This window comes from Melanerpes formicivorus, unplaced genomic scaffold (assembly GCF_026170545.1).
Source record: "Melanerpes formicivorus ecotype bairdi unplaced genomic scaffold, bMelFor1.0.p_v2 SCAF_338, whole genome shotgun sequence".
Classification (NCBI taxonomy): Eukaryota; Metazoa; Chordata; class Aves; order Piciformes; family Picidae; genus Melanerpes; species Melanerpes formicivorus.
Window position 1 is genome coordinate 82501 of NW_027142690.1, and position 10000 is coordinate 92500.

Sequence of the window (10000 nt, forward strand, 5' to 3'; positions counted from 1 at the left end):
TAGACGTGCTCTCCCTGGCGAGGGGGGGGACTTAGTGCACTGAGCCGTGCGGCGGCAGGTAGACGTGCTCTCCTTCCCGAGGAGGTAGACGTGCTCTCCTTCCCAGGAGGTAGACGTGCTCTCCTTCCCGAGGAGGTAGACGTGCTCTCCTTCCCAGGAGGTAGACGTGCTCTCCTTCCCAGGTGGTAGACGTGCTCTCCCTCGGTGAGTAGACGTGCTCTCCCTGAGCTGGCAGGTAGACGTGCTCTCCATGGCGAGGGGGGACTTAGTGCACTGAGCCGTGCGGCAGGAGGTAGACGTGCTCCCCGCGGCCGGGCGGGCACTTAGCGCGCGGAGGCTGGAACCGCGGGGTAGACGTGGTCCCCGGGACGAGGGCCGCCTGGTATCGCCCGCCCGGCCCCCAACCCCCCCCCCCCCCGCGGCGGCGTAAATGAAGAGAGGCAGTCGGCATGAAACCTTCTTTTATTAAGTGTTGTTTTCATCGAGCGTCTTTCATTAAAGGTTGTGTTCTGAAGCAGTCTTTTCTTCAACAGCGCTGTTCTCCGGGGAGAAGGTCTGCCGGCATCTCTAGAAATCTCCCCCCCGCCCCTGACCGCCTCCCCCCCCCGCCCCCGTTGCCGGTTTGCGCGGCGCCCCCCCCTCCCCGACGTTGCCTCTTGCCGCTACCCCCCGCCCCCCCCCCCGCTGCCGGTTTGCGCGGAGCTCCCCCTTCCCGCCGTTGCCTCTTGCCGCTACCCCCCGCCCCCCCCCCCGCTGCCGGTTTGCGCGGAGCCCCCCCTTCCCGCCGTTGCCTCTTGCCGCTACCCCCCGCCCCCCCCCCGCTGCCGGTTTGCGCGGAGCCCCCCCTTCCCGCCGTTGCCTCTTGCCGCTACCCCCGCCCCCCCCCCGCTGCCGGTTTGCGCGGAGCCCCCCCTTCCCGCCGTTGCCTCTTGCCGCTACCCCCCGCCCCCCCCCCCCGCTGCCGGTTTGCGCGGAGGCCCCCCTTCCCGCCGTTGCCTCTTGCCGTTACCCCCCGCACCCCCCCCGCTGCCGGTTTGCGCGGAGCGCCCCCGCCTGCCGTTGCCTCTCGCCGCGGCCACCACCGCCCCCTCCACACCCCCGGGCCCCCGTTACCGGTTTGCGCGGAGCCCCCCCCTCCCGACGTTGCCTCTTGCCGCTGCTGCCACCCCCCAGCTCCCCACACCCCCCGGCTCCCGTTAGCGGTTTGCGCGGAGCCCCCCCTTCCCCGCCGTTGCCTCTTGCCGCTACCCCCGCCCCCCCCCCCCCCGCTGCCGGTTTGCGCGGAGCCCCCCCGCCTGCCGTTGCCTCTTGCCGCGGCCGCCACCGCCCCCCCCCCACACCCCCCGGCCCCCGTTACCGGTTTGCGCGGAGCCCCCCCTCCCGACGTTGCCTCTTGCCGCTGCTGCCACCCCCAGCTCCCCACACCCCCCGGCTCCCGTTAGCGGTTTGCGCGGAGCCCCCCCTTCCCCCCTTCGCGGGCTGCCGCTTCCCTCCCGGGCTGCCCGGCTGCTCTCTAACCCCTGCGACCGAGGCGGCGCTGTTAGGGCGGCCGTGCCGGTGCCCCTTGCCGCAGCTAGCCTCTCGCCGCTGCCCCTCCCGTCCGTCGTCCCCCGTCCCCAAAAACTTGCTGCTCTCCACGCTGGAGCCTGCACGGGGGAGGTTGCGCTCCGCTCCTCCGGCCCTAAAGCCGCCCTCGCCCGCCCCCCCGGCTTGCCGCTTGGCTCGGCTGCCCGCCCGCCCGCTAATCCCCCCAACGCCCCCACCCCAAAAACACCCCAGCCCTACCGCATGCCGCTCCCCCTCTCCCCGCTCTCGCTGACCGCTGCCACCCCCCCCCCACCCCTCCCCCCCGAAACAAACCCCCCAGCCCTACCGCATGCCGCTCCCCCTCTCTCCCTAGCCTGCCCCCCCCCGCCGTCGCTTGCTGCCGCCCCGCCGCCGCCGCCGCCGCCGCCGGGACCCGCCTCGGTCTGGTGGCGCGCGCTCGGAGATCCCCGGCTACCCGTCCGTCCGTCCCTCCCTCCCTCCCGCCCCGCCCCGGGGGAGGGCCCGGGGCAGCGCGGGCAGGCGGGGAGCAAAAAAAGGCGCGGGCGCCAAAAAACGTCGGGGTCCCGGGGTGGCGGAGGGGGGCGGCGGCGGGGGCGGCGGCGGGTACACGGCGCCGGGTCCAGGGCGCCGGGTCCAGCCCGTCCCGGGGCGGGGACAGGTGGTGTCGTCCGTCCCCGCCCCCCGTAACCTGCTCTGAAGCATCCGCTTCCCGCCGCGGTTCGCCCTCCACCCCCCCGCCGCACACGCAGCTGCCGCTTCCCGCCGCCTCTGCCCCCCGCCCCGGGATCAACCACCCGCCGGGTCCAGCCGGTCCCGGTCCCGGGAACCTGCTCCCGGGGCCAGCCGGAGCCACGCCCCCTCCTCTGACGCTTCCAGCTGCCGCCTCCCCTCCCACCCCCCCAAACTCACACTGGCCCTCGCCGGCCCGCCCACCCGCCTACCTGCTTGCCCGCCGCCGCTGGGTGGCGTGCCGGACACTCTCGCACACAGGTACACAGACAGGGACACAGGGGACACAGGCACACAGGGACACAGGGACACAGGGACACAAGGACACAGGGACACAGGCACTCAGGCACTCAGGCACTCAGGGACACAGGGACACAGGGACACAGGCACTCAGGCACTCAGGGACACAGGGACACAGGGACACAGGGACACAGGCACTCAGGCACACAGGGACACAGGTGGCGGGCCGGAGGCCTCTCTCCACTGTGTGGCAGGGGTCCAAGAGCCACCCCAGCCCAACCCAGAGGGTCTTTTGCACCTCTCTAGAGGCCACCCAGAGACCCCAGGCCGCAGCAGAAGCCTCCCCCGCATGCTCTGCAGGCTTCCGACCCACCCCAGGCCGCACCAGAAGCCTCCCCCCGCAAGCTCTGCAGGCTTCCGACCCACCCCAGGCCGCAGCAGAAGCCTCTCCCGCACGCTCTGCAGGCTTCTCAGCCACCCCAGGCCGCAGCAGAAGCCTCTCCCGCACGCTCTGCAGGCTTCTCAGCCACCCCAGGCCGCACCAGAAGCCTCTCCCCGCACGCTCTGCAGGCTTCTCAGCCACCCCAGGCCGCAGCAGAAGCCTCTCCCGCACGCTCTGCAGGCTTCTCAGCCACCCCAGGCCGCACCAGAAGCCTCCCCCGCACGCTCTGCAGGCTTCTCAGCCACCCCAGGCCGCACCAGAAGCCTCCCCCGCACGCTCTGCAGGCTTCCCACCCACCCCAGGCCGCAGCAGAAGCCTCTCCCGCACGCCCTGCAGGCTTCTCAGCCACCCCAGGCCGCAGCAGAAGCCTCTCCCGCACGCTCTGCAGGCTTCTCAGCCACCCCAGGCCGCAGCAGAAGCCTCTCCCCGCACGCTCTGCAGGCTTCTCAGCCACCCCAGGCCGCAGCAGAAGCCTCTCCCGCACGCTCTGCAGGCTTCTCAGCCACCCCAGGCCGCAGCAGAAGCCTCTCCCCGCACGCTCTGCAGGCTTCTCAGCCACCCCAGGCCGCAGCAGAAGCCTCTCCCGCACGCTCTGCAGGCTTCTCAGCCACCCCAGGCCCCAACAGAAGCCTCTCCCGCACGCTCTGCAGGCTTCCGACCCACCCCAGGCCGCAGCAGAAGCCTCTCCCGCACGCTCTGCAGGCTTCCGTCCCACCCCAGGCCGCACCAGAAGCCTCCCCCGCACGCTCTGCAGGCTTCTCAGCCACCCCAGGCCGCACCAGAAGCCTCCCCCCGCACGCTCTGCAGGCTTCTCAGCCACCCCAGGCCGCACCAGAAGCCTCCCCCCGCACGCTCTGCAGGCTTCTCAGCCACCCCAGGCCGCAGCAGAAGCCTCCCCCGCACGCTCTGCAGGCTTCTCAGCCACCCCAGGCCCCAACAGAAGCCTCTCCCGCACGCTCTGCAGGCTTCCGACCCACCCCAGGCCGCACCAGAAGCCTCCCCCGCATGCTCTGTAGGCTTCTGACCCACCCCAGGCCGCAGCAGAAGCCTCCCCCGCACGCTCTGCAGGCTTCTCAGCCACCCCAGGCCGCAGCAGAAGCCTCTCCCGCACGCTCTGCAGGCTTCTCAGCCACCCCAGGCCGCAGCAGAAGCCTCTCCCGCACGCTCTGCAGGCTTCTCAGCCACCCCAGGCCGCACCAGAAGCCTCTCCCGCACGCTCTGCAGGCTTCCGACCCACCCCAGGCCGCACCAGAAGCCTCCCCCGCACGCTCTGCAGGCTTCTCCGCCACCACAGGCCGCACCAGAGGATCTTTTGCACCTCTCTGGACGCCACCCAGAGACTCCAGGCCGCACCAGAGGCCCCCCCCCCCAACCATTTACAGGCTGCAGTGCCAGCCTAGGCCCCGCTGGCAGCCTCCCTTGTCTGCTTTGGAAGGCCTCCCATCCACTCCAGACCTGCCTGGAGGCCTCCCTCGACTGCTCCCGGGGCCCTCGAAGCCACCCTAGGCCTTTCTGGAGGACCTGCTCGACCGCTCGGGCGGCTTCTGACGCACCCTCGGCCATCCGGCGCCCAGCAGCTCCCAGGGCCAGGCACCGGCCTCCCCCTCCGGCCGCCCCTGGGGCCGGGGGTGGCTCGGACTCGGCGCCCCCAACGTGTCGTCCCGTCCCCCCCCCGCCCCGCACCGCCGAACATTCGCTGCAGCCGAGGGCTTGCCGCTCGACGCCTACCCCACCCGCCCAGCCCCCCGCTGCGGCCCCGGCGCTGCCCCGGCCGCTGCGCCCCGCCTCTCATCGCTCCCCCCACCCGGCAACCGGCCGCCGGGCACGGCAAGTCCCAGGGCAGGGAACAGGTGCTGCCGGGACCCCGTGCTGGCTGCCGGCTTCCCGGGGCTGCCCCGGGCACGGACAGGTCGCCCCCCCGCCCCGGCGAATGTTCACCGAACCGGCTGCCGGCTGCCTTCGAGCACCCCCCCGCCCCCCGCCACTATCGTCCCCCCCCGCCCCCCCTCCGCCTCCGCTGCCGCTTCTCCCCGCACCGCCTCCACTGCCTCCCCCCGCCGCCGGCGAACGAGTCGGCGGATCCGTAGGGTGCCGGGAGCCCGAACGGCGAGCGGCTCCGGCTGCTGCCGGGACCGCGGGGATTCGAGCCGGTCCGGCCGCGGCCGGGACCCCGTGCCGGAAGCCGGCATCCCGGGACGGCCCCGGGACGGCCCCGGTCGCCGGCCGGGTGACGTTCAGCGAAGCGGCTGCCGCCAGTCTTTGGGCCTCCCCCCGTGCCGGGGCCGCGGGGCTTCGAGCCGGTCCGGCCGCGGCCGGGATCCGGGGCCGGACGATGGCTTCCCGGGCCGGTCCCGGTCGCCTCCCGGGTGACGTTCACCGAAGCGGCTGACGGCTGTCTTCGAGCCCCCCCCCCCCCCTCCGCCTCCGCGGCCGCTTCTGCCCGCACCCCCTCCACTGCCTCCCCCCGCCGCCCGCGAACGAGTCGCCGGATCTGTAGGGTGCCGGGAGCCCGAACGGCGAGCGGCTCCGGCTGCTGCCGGGACCGCGGGGATTCGAGCCGGTCCGGCCGCGGCCGGGACCCCCGTGCCGGAAGCCGGCATCCCGGGACGGCCCCGGGACGGCCCCGGTCGCCGGCCGGGTGACGTTCAGCGAAGCGGCTGCCGCCAGTCTTTGGGCCTCCCCCGTGCCGGGGCCGCGGGGCTTCGAGCCGGTCCGGCCGCGGCCGGGATCCGGGGCCGGACGATGGCTTCCCGGGCCGGTCCCGGTCGCCTCCCGGGTGACGTTCACCGAAGCGGCTGACGGCTGTCTTCGAGCCCCCCCCCCCCCCCTCCGCCTCCGCGGCCCGCTTCTGCCCGCACCCCCTCCACTGCCTCCCCCCGCCGCCCGCGAACGAGTCGCCGGATCTGTAGGGTGCCGGGAGCCCGAACGGCGAGCGGCTCCGGCTGCTGCCGGGACCGCGGGGATTCGAGCCGGTCCGGCCGCGGCCGGGACCCCCGTGCCGGAAGCCGGCATCCCGGGACGGCCCCGGGACGGCCCCGGTCGCCGGCCGGGTGACGTTCAGCGAAGCGGCTGCCGCCAGTCTTTGGGCCTCCCCCGTGCCGGGGCCGCGGGGCTTCGAGCCGGTCCGGCCGCGGCCGGGATCCCGGGCCGGACGATGGCTTCCCGGGCCGGTCCCGGTCGCCTCCCGGGTGACGTTCACCGAAGCGGCTGCCGGCTGTCTTCGAGCCCCCCCCCCCCCCTCCGCCTCCGCTGCCGCTTCTCCCCGCACCCCCTCCACTGCCTCCCCCCGCCGCCGGCGAACGAGTCGCCGGATCTGTAGGGTGCCGGGAGCCCGAACGGCGAGCGGCTCCGGCTGCTGCCGGGACCGCGGGGATTCGAGCCGCTCCGTCCGCGGCCGGGACCCCGTGCCGGAAGCCGGCATCCCCGGACAGCCCCGGGACGGCCCCGGTCGCCGGCCGGGTGACGTTCACCGAAGCGGCTGCCGGCTGTCTTCGAGCCCCCCCCCCTCCGCCTCCGCTGCCGCTTCTGCCCGCACCCCCTCCACTGCCTCCCCCCGCCGCCGGCGAACGAGTCGGCGGATCCGTAGGGTGCCGGGAGCCCGAACGGCGAGCGGCTCCGGCTGCTGCCGGGACCGCGGGGCTTCGAGCCGCTCCGGCCGCGGCCGGGACCCCGTGCCGGAAGCCGGCATCCCGGGACGGCCCCGGGACGGCCCCGGTCGCCGGCCGGGTGACGTTCAGCGAAGCGGCTGCCGCCAGTCTTTGGGCCTCCCCCGTGCCGGGGCCGCGGGGCTTCGAGCCGGTCCGGCCGCGGCCGGGATCCCGGGCCGGACGATGGCTTCCCGGGCCGGTCGCCGGTCGCCTCCCGGGTGACGTTCACCGAAGCGGTTGACGGCTGTCTCCGAGCCCCCCCCCCCCCCCTCCGCCTCCGCTGCCGCTTCTGCCCGCACCTCCTTCACTGCCTCCCCCCGCCGCCGGCGAACGAGTCGGCGGATCCGTAGGGTGCCGGGAGCCCGAACGGCGAGCGGCTCCGGCTGCTGCCGGGACCGCGGGGATTCGAGCCGGTCCGGCCGCGGCCGGGACCCCGTGCCGGAAGCCGGCATCCCGGGACGGCCCCGGGACGGCCCCGGTCGCCGGCCGGGTGACGTTCAGCGAAGCGGCTGCCGCCAGTCTTTGGGCCTCCCCCGTGCCGGGGCCGCGGGGCTTCGAGCCGGTCCGGCCGCGGCCGGGATCCGGGGCCGGACGATGGCTTCCCGGGCCGGTCCCGGTCGCCTCCCGGGTGACGTACACCGAAGCGGCTGACGGCTGTCTTCGAGCCCCCCCCCCCCCTCCGCCTCCGCGGCCGCTTCTGCCCGCACCCCCTCCACTGCCTCCCCCCGCCGCCCGCGAACGAGTCGCCGGATCTGTAGGGTGCCGGGAGCCCGAACGGCGAGCGGCTCCGGCTGCTGCCGGGACCGCGGGGATTCGAGCCGCTCCGGCCGCGGCCGGGACCCCGTGCCGGAAGCCGGCATCCCCGGACAGCCCCGGGACGGCCCCGGTCGCCGGCCGGGTGACGTTCACCGAAGCGGCTGCCGGCTGTCTTCGAGCCCCCCCCCCCTCCGCCTCCGCTGCCGCTTCTGCCCGCACCCCCTCCACTGCCTCCCCCCCGCCGCCGGCGAACGAGTCGGCGGATCCGTAGGGTGCCGGGAGCCCGAACGGCGAGCGGCTCCGGCTGCTGCCGGGACCGCGGGGATTCGAGCCGGTCCGGCCGCGGCCGGGACCCCGTGCCGGAAGCCGGCATCCCGGGACGGCCCCGGGACGGCCCCGGTCGCCGGCCGGGTGACGTTCAGCGAAGCGGCTGCCGCCAGTCTTTGGGCCTCCCCCCGTGCCGGGGCCGCGGGGCTTCGAGCCGGTCCGGCCGCGGCCGGGATCCCGGGCCGGACGATGGCTTCCCGGGCCGGTCGCCGGTCGCCTCCCGGGTGACGTTCACCGAAGCGGTTGACGGCTGTCTCCGAGCCCCCCCCCCCCCCCCCTCCGCCTCCGCTGCCGCTTCTGCCCGCACCTCCTTCACTGCCTCCCCCCGCCTCCCGCGAACGAGTCGCCGGATCCGTAGGGTGCCGGGAGCCCGAACGGCGAGCGGCTCCGGCTGCTGCCTGGGACCGCGGGGATTCGAGCCGCTCCGGCCGCGGCCGGGACCCCGTGGCGGAAGCCGGCATCCCGGGACGGCCCCGGGACGGCCCCGATCGCCTCCTGGGTGACGTTCACCGAAGCGGCTGCCGGCTGTCTTCGAGCCCCCCCCCCCCTCCGCCTCCGCTGCCGCTTCTGCCCGCACCCCCTCCACTGCCTCCCCCCGCCGCCCGCGAACGAGTCGGCGGATCCATACCGTCCCGAGAGCCCGAGGCGGCGGCACCCAGTGCGGGTCCGGCCGAGGCCGGGACCCCGTGCCTGTCGCAGGCTTCCCGGGACGGCCCCGGAACGGCCGCGGTCGCCGGCCGGGTGACGTTCTCCGAAGCGGCTGCCGGCTGTCTTCGAGCCCCCCCCCCCCCTCCGCCTCCGCTGCCGCTTCTCCCCGCACCTCCTTCACTGCCTCCCCCCCGCCGCCGGCGAACGAGTCGCCGGATCCGTAGGGTGCCGGGAGCCCGAACGGCGAGCGGCTCCGGCTGCTGCCGGGACCGCGGGATTCGAGCCGGTCCGGCCGCGGCCGGGACCCCGTGCCGGATGCCGGCAATCCCGGGACGGCCCCGGGACGGCCCCGGTCGCCGGCCGGGTGACGTTCAGCGAAGCGGCTGCCGCCAGTCTTTGGGCCTCCCCCGTGCCGGGGCCGCGGGCTTCGAGTCGGTCCGGCCGCGGCTGGGACCCCGTGCCTGTCGCAGGCTTCCCGGGACGGCCCCGGAACGGCCGCGGTCGCCGGCCGGGGTGACGTTCACCGAGGCGACTGCCGGCTGTCTTCGAGCCCCCCCCCCCCTGCCGGAGCCGCGGGGATACGAGCCGGTCCGGCCGCGGCCGGGACCCCGTGCCGGAAGCCGGCATCCCGGGACGGCCCCGGGACGGCCCCGATCGCCTCCTGGGTGACGTTCACCGAAGCGGCTGCCGGCTGTCTTCGAGCCCCCCCCCCTCCGCCTCCGCTGCCGCTTCTCCCCGCACCCCCTCCACTGCCTCCCCCCGCCGCCCGCGAACGAGTCGCCGGATCTGTAGGGGGCCGGGAGCCCGAGGCGGCGAGCGGCTCCGGCTGCTGCCGGGACCGCGAGGCTTCGAGCCGGTCCGGCCGCGGCCGGGATCTCGTGCCGAACGTCGTCTTCCCGGGACGGTCCCGGGAGGGCCCCAGTCTCCTCCCGGGTGACGTTCACCGAAGCGGCTGCCGGCTGTCTTCGAGCCCCCCACCCCTGCCGTGGCCGCGGGGATTCGCCCCGGTCCGGCAGCTGACGGTTCCCTGTGTCGGACGCCGGCTTCCCGGGACTGCCCCGGGACAGCCCCGGTCGCCTCCCGGGTGACGTTCACCGAAGCTGCTGCCGCCTGTCTTTGTCCCCCCCCCCCGTGCTCTCCCTCAGGCGGGAGGTAGACGTGCTCTCCCTCGGCGAGTAGACGTGCTCTCCCTCGGCGAGTAGACGTGCTCTCCCTCGGCGAGTAGACGTGCTCTCCCTCGGCGAGTAGACGTGCTCTCCCTCGGCGAGTAGACGTGCTCTCCCTGGGCGAGTAGACGTGCTCTCCCTGGGCGAGTAGACGTGCTCTCCCTTTGGCGAGTAGACGTGCTCTCCCTCGGCGAGTAGACGTGCTCTCCCTGGGCGAGTAGACGTGCTCTCCCTGGGCGAGTAGACGTGCTCTCCCTGGGCGAGTAGACGTGCTCTCCCTGGGCGAGTAGACGTGCTCTCCCTGGGCGAGTAGACGTGCTCTCCCTCGGCGAGTAGACGTGCTCTCCCTGGGCGAGTAGACGTGCTCTCCCTGGGCGAGTAGACGTGCTCTCCCTCGGCGAGTAGACGTGCTCTCCCTGGGCGAGTAGACGTGCTCTCCCTGGGCGAGTAGACGTGCTCTCCCTCGGCGAGTAGACGTGCTCTCCGCGGAGATCGCG